Consider the following 6,000-nt stretch of genomic DNA (forward strand, 5'->3'; position numbering starts at 1 on the left):
CACCCCAGGAGGTACACAGGACCATTCACCGGGGCGCAGGAATAGATATTGGAACTTTGCTCATAATTATGGTTTATCTTGACTTTCTACCCTGAGCAGACCCAGTGCTGCAAGGCCAGCTCCTTCTGTGACTCCCAAGGCCTCAGAGTCAAGGCCCTTCCCAAGCCCCCAGCTCCTTGAACCTCTTTCAACAGCCGACCTGCCAGATTCAGCCCTGCAGAACCAGAAGCAGTTTCCCAAATGCACTGCTGCTGCTGGGAACATTGTCCTTTAGCACCTTGACAACGCTCTACCTGTCACAGCTGTGTTTCTCATCCTCCCAGAAACCTGTCCTTGCCATCCAGGTGAGAGCTAAGTGGTCTTGTAGTAGCTCTGCAAATGCCCCTGTGTCCCACATTGTAGGATTCAACTGCCTGTTTATCAGTGACTTTCCCCTCTGTCTTCATTTCCTTATTGTTACTGTACCAAATTACTACAAATTTAGTAGCTTGAGACAACACAAACGTATTGTCTTATAATTCTGGAGGTCAGAAAGGGCCTTCACCGAGCTAGAATCAAGGTGTTGGCAGGTGTGCTTTCCTTCTGCAGCTTCTAGGGGAGAATTTGTTTCCTTGCTTCTTCCAGTTTCTGGAGGCGCCTGCATTCCTTGGTTCATGGTTCCACCTTCCCTCTTCAAAGCCAGCAGTGTAGTATCTTCAAATCTCAGTCTCGGGACTTCCCGGGTGGCGCAGTGGTTAAGAATCCGCCTGCCAACGCAGGGGACACGGGTTCGAGCCCTGGTCTGGGAAGATCCCACATGCCGCGGAGCAACTAAGCCAGTGCGCCACAACTACTGAGCCTGCGCTCTAGAGCCCGTGAGCCAAACTACTGAGCCCGCGTGCCACAACTACTGAACCCCGCGCGCCTAGAGCCCGTGCTCCACAACAAGAGGAGCCACCGCAATGAGAAGCCCGCGCACCGCACCAAAGAGTAGCCCCCGCTCGCCGCAACTAGAGAAAGCCCGCGCGCAGCAACAAAGACCCAACACAGCCAAAAATAAATAAATAAATAAATTTATATTTTAAAAAATCTCCCCCTCTCTCTCTCTCTCCCTCTCTCTCTCTCTCTCTCTCTCTCTCTCTCTCTCTCTCTCTCTCTCTCTCTCTCCCTCTCTCTCTCTCTCCCTCTCTCACCCCTGGGCCGAGACTGACCCCCCGAGCCCAAAAAGTCCCGTCTCCTTGACTCTCTGGCTAGAAATATAATCCACATGCCCACCGATAGGCCTGGGCACAGTCTCAGGCCTCAGGGGTCTTGGTCGTCTCACCGGCCTGGCAAGGGGTGGGGCCCTTTCCTGCACTGCACCTTGGTCAGCTGGAAGGAGCTTGGCTTTGGGGTCATGCAGACCGAGCTGACGGTCTTTGGGAAGCTCGGGTGAGCCACGGAGCCTTGGTTTTCTCGACTGTAGAAGAGAAAGAACAACTCCTCTTTCTAGGGTTTTGTGGGAATTAGAGCGAATGCAGTGTACATGGTGACACTCCCCTGGTGAAGTCCTAGTAATTAGGAGCAATGGTTGGGAGTCTAGGTCCCCATTCCGACATCTACTGGCTATGTGAGCTTTAAGCAGTTGCTTCACCCCTCCGGGACTTGGTTTCTTTATCTGTACAATGGGCAGAAGCAACTTGAGTGGTTGCTTGAGTGAGGACCAGAGGAGGCCCTGATGAGAAATGTGGGCAGGGCCATTTGTCCTGTTACTGGGCCCACGCCCCTAGGGCAGAGGGATGCCTTTCCCAGAGTAGAGTTTCTAGAACCACCGGACTCCCAGAGGCCAAGCTCCCGGGCAAAGACAGAGCAGGACCATCCCAGCTGCTGGACCTCCCTGCCCTGCACTTCAAGTGGCTACTGGCAGACCAACAGCTGTCCCCACCAAGTGGCATCTCGGGCACAAAGAGCAGTGGAGGGGGCGGGGTGCGCTGGCTCATTGTTCCTGGGCCCGAGCAGCAGCTGTGGGTCACCCGGGGCTCCTCTGACCTCCAGCCCCTCCCAGCAGCTCTCCGGCGGCAGGCCCGTCCCTACGGGACTTAGAGCGGCCCTTCCAGCGGCACCTGGACAGCGTGGGGTCCCCTGCCCCTCACAGCACCTTTTATCAGAGGCCTGAAGGAATAATACATTTGGAGAAGGGGTGGCCCCATGGACGCAGGGGCGGACACCTGGGGCCTTGAGCACCGGCTCACATTTCACGGCACGTACCTCTGGTGTCAGGCTTCCGCGTGGACTTCTCACTAACCTCAGCCCCCCGGGGAGGTCACATGTGGGTCCCCTTTTACTGATGCAGAATCTGGAGCTCAGAGGGGTGATTAAATGACTGGCCTGGGGTGGCAGACTGGGGACAGGCAGAACCAGGATGTGAAGCCCGACCTGTCTGATGCCAGCCCGCCCCTTTTCCACCAACTCAGGCCCCGAGTGGGGAGTAAGGCAGATGCACGGGTACCGGGGTGGAGGGGGCGTGGCCACACTCTGCTCAGAAAAGCACCGGGCTGGGACTGATCCATGGCTGGGCCGGGCAGGATGACCTCGGCCAGTTCCAGGCAGCCAGAGAATTCCAGAGCTCCCTGCACCCACTGCTTTTCAGAGCTGTGCATTTATAAAGGGAAGGGAGCTGGGGGATGATGATTCGGGAAATTTGAAGCCAGAGTTAAATGAGAACCTCGTAATGATGGTGATTAAAAATTAACGCCACTGTTTGTGCAGTGATTTGTGCGTCCACTTCGCAGCCATGAATTAACTGAGAAATGAAAACACAAAGGCTCGGGACCAGCTGCAGGGCACAGAAGAGCGGATGGGGAGGTTCCAGAGGGGACACCCCAGAGCCGGGCCCCCTGCTCCCAGGCCGGCCCCTCCTCCAGGCATTGCCAGGGTTCCTCTGGCCTGGGGCTCGCTTTGTGTCTTTGCACAATGAGGGTGATGGTCCACTTGGGAGCCAGCCGTGAGGTAGGAGTGTAAGTGGAGGGGGGCGTGTCAGGTGGGCAGCTCCCCCGGTTCTGAGAGAGACAGAGGAGATCAAAGTGCCTGGGAGGTAGGAGACCCAGATCCGAATCTGATGCTCATTAGCCGTGGGACCTTGGCAGTCACCCAACTTGTCTGCATTTTTACCTGCTCATCTGTGAAAGGGGTGAGGACTTCTGAAACTCAGTTTCCAAGTGGGAAGGCGTATTCGTTTCCTAAGGCCGCTGTAACAAATGGCCACAAAGGTGGTGGCTTAAAGCAACAGAAATCTACTCTCAAAATTGAGGTGTCATAGGTTGGTGTCTTCTGGAGCCTGTTTTTTTTTCTTTTTAATATTTACTTATTTATTTGGCTGCGCTGGGTCTTAGTTGCAGCATGCGGGATCTTCATTGCCCGCGTGCGGGATGTTCAGCTGCGGCAGGCAGACTCTCAGTTGCGGCACGTGGGATCTAGTTCCCTGACCAGGGATCAAACCCTGGCCCCCTGCATTGGGAGCGTGGCGTCTTAGCCACTGGACCACCAGGGAAGTCCCCCTTCTGGAGCCTCTGAGGGAGGAGTGGCCCGTGCCTCTCTCCTGGCTTCTGGTGAGGACGGCCACCTGTGGGGTCCCTTGGTAGCTCTACGCCCCCAGTCTCCTCCCGTCTTTGCGAGGCTTCTCCCCTGGGGCTCTTCTGTATCTCAGCGTCTCCGATCTCCCTGTCTTTTCTCTTATAAGGGCACCAGTCATGGGTTCAGGACTCGCCAGAATTCCAGGATGATCTCACCTTCAGATCCTTAACTGCATCTGCAAAGACCCAGTTTCCAAATAAGGTCACGTTCACAGGTACCAGGGATCAGGACTTGGTGTATCGTCCTGGGGGAGACAAGCCAACCCACTACAGAAGGTGTTTTGGGGAAGCAAAAACCATGCATGTGGGGCCCGCTCGCCGCAACTAGAGAAAGCCCGAGCGCAGCAGCCAAGACCCAACGCAGCCAAAAACAAAACACAAAAAACAACATGCACGCAAGTCGCTGTCACTCTATGGCAAATGAACGGTGAGGCAGCGGGAGGAGGGAGTCGCTGGATGCCACACCCTGTGCATACCTTCTGGGACGGGAGCCCGGGTTGGGCGTGGATGGAGGGCGAGGTCTCCACGGGCCCTCCTTCCTTCTCCGCCCTCCTGATGAACTCCGGGCCACCAAGGTGCTGAGAGGCACCCCTGCTGATGTCTCCGGGGCTGTAACTCTTATTTTTTATCATCACTAAGTGGTCTCCCCACACTCCAGTCTTCAGGGTGCTGTGTGCTGCTCTCCTAGCCCCGCAGGGGCTCCCCGATAATAACCGAGCCCTGAAAGGCTCTCCGGCTTTGGCGGCCTACTTCCTTCTCCAAGTCTTGTCACCACACTGCCCGTCTCTAAACCCACGCTTCGACCCCGAACCAAACCCTTGCCCGGGCCCCCGCCCTGCCATGTTGCTTCGTGGCCCCATATGCTTTCACACCTCTGGCCCCTCCTCCGCAACACTCTGCCTCCCAACCCCCCATCGCCACCCGTCTCTCCTCCGAGAGCCCTCCCCGCCACCCGGCCCTGCCCCTGCACAACGAGCCCGCCTCTTGGCGTTTGTCCCTCTGCTACCAACACCCGCCATGGTACAACCGTGCTGGTGAAAGTCTCCCCCGGTTGACTGGACAATCCCTGAAGGCAAGGACACAGTCCTTTGTTTTGGGGTCCCCAGTTCCTGGCACAGAGAGGCTCTGGGATGTTTATGGAAGGAAATCACCAAGAGACCTGGGTTTGAATTGCATCATTATCACCTTCCCAACCACGTGCCCTTGGCCTTGCTGGGCCTCCATGGTCTCACGTAGCCAGGTTGGCGGGAAGGAGCCTGACATGAGCCTGTGTCCACAGATGAAGGTGTTTTGGAGACTAACCAATGTACATGAAAAGGGCCAAAGAAGCAAGGCCGCCTACCCCAGGGACCCTCTGCCCCTCTGCCTCCCTGGGGTGCAGTTGGACGGAGCTCCCAGCTTCAGGAGACTCCAGGATCCCTTCCCTGACCCTCCCAGCCCCGCCTGGGCTCCAGGTGTCTATCTCTCCGGCCGTTTTCTTTTCTGATCCAGGGTTCAAGAACGAGCGTGGGAGCCACAGCCAGGCGGAAACAAAAGCCAGCAGGCTCCCTCTCGCTGGCCCGGCCACAGGCCTACAGGGCGCGGCCCGCCTCGCCCTGCTGCGTCCAGGAAGGAGGGCGCTTGGATTGCGGGCATCGCCCCCCAGCAACTCTGAAACCTCAGCTCCGTCGGCAGGGAAGGCCTGCTGGGGGCCAGAGCAGGGGGAGGGGGAAGCCTGCCCCAGTTAGAGCCCGCAGATGCTCCTTGGAAAGCCTTTTCCGACGTCCCCAGCCTTGGGGGCAGGGGTGGTGTAATGATGATAAAACAACATTTGCACAGAGATTTCGTTTACAAAGCACTTTCTCAGGGGTGGGAGGCGCCGGGGTGGCGGGTGGAGCCCGGGCTGCGAGGCCGCGGCCTCCGGTTGGTCTCACCTCCTCCCCACCCCCCGGCCCAGCACGGGATCGTGTGCGTGGTAGACAAAGCGCTATTCATCCCGCTGTTTCCGAGTCCTCTGGATGTCGGTCCTTTTCCCTCTCTCCCGTGAAGAGCTCACTCTGGCTTGTCACTCAGGCCACAGGAGGGGCGTCAGGAGTCCCAGAGGGAGGGGTGGGCTGGGGCCTGATTGAAGGGAAATGCGGGGGCCGAGGGGGGGATCCCTCCTTCTGCACCGCTCGCCCCGCCCCCAGGCGCTCCGGCTCCCAGGCGCCAGCTCGCGCGAATCCAGCAGACTCAGCGCAGCGTCGCCGGGGCTGGGCTGTGCAACTCTCCTCACAGCTCACCTGTGGCTGTGTCTTTACATTAAAAGTACGCGCAGGGCACACGGGTTCGTGCCCCGGTCCGGGAAGATCGCACGTGCCGCGGAGCGGCTGGGCCCGTGAGCCACGGCCGCCGAGCCTGCGCGTCCGGAGCCTGTGCTCCGCAACGGGAG

This window comes from Lipotes vexillifer, unplaced genomic scaffold, assembly GCF_000442215.2.
Source record: "Lipotes vexillifer unplaced genomic scaffold, Lipotes_vexillifer_v1.1 scaffold518, whole genome shotgun sequence".
In the NCBI taxonomy this organism is placed as follows: Eukaryota; Metazoa; Chordata; class Mammalia; order Artiodactyla; family Lipotidae; genus Lipotes; species Lipotes vexillifer.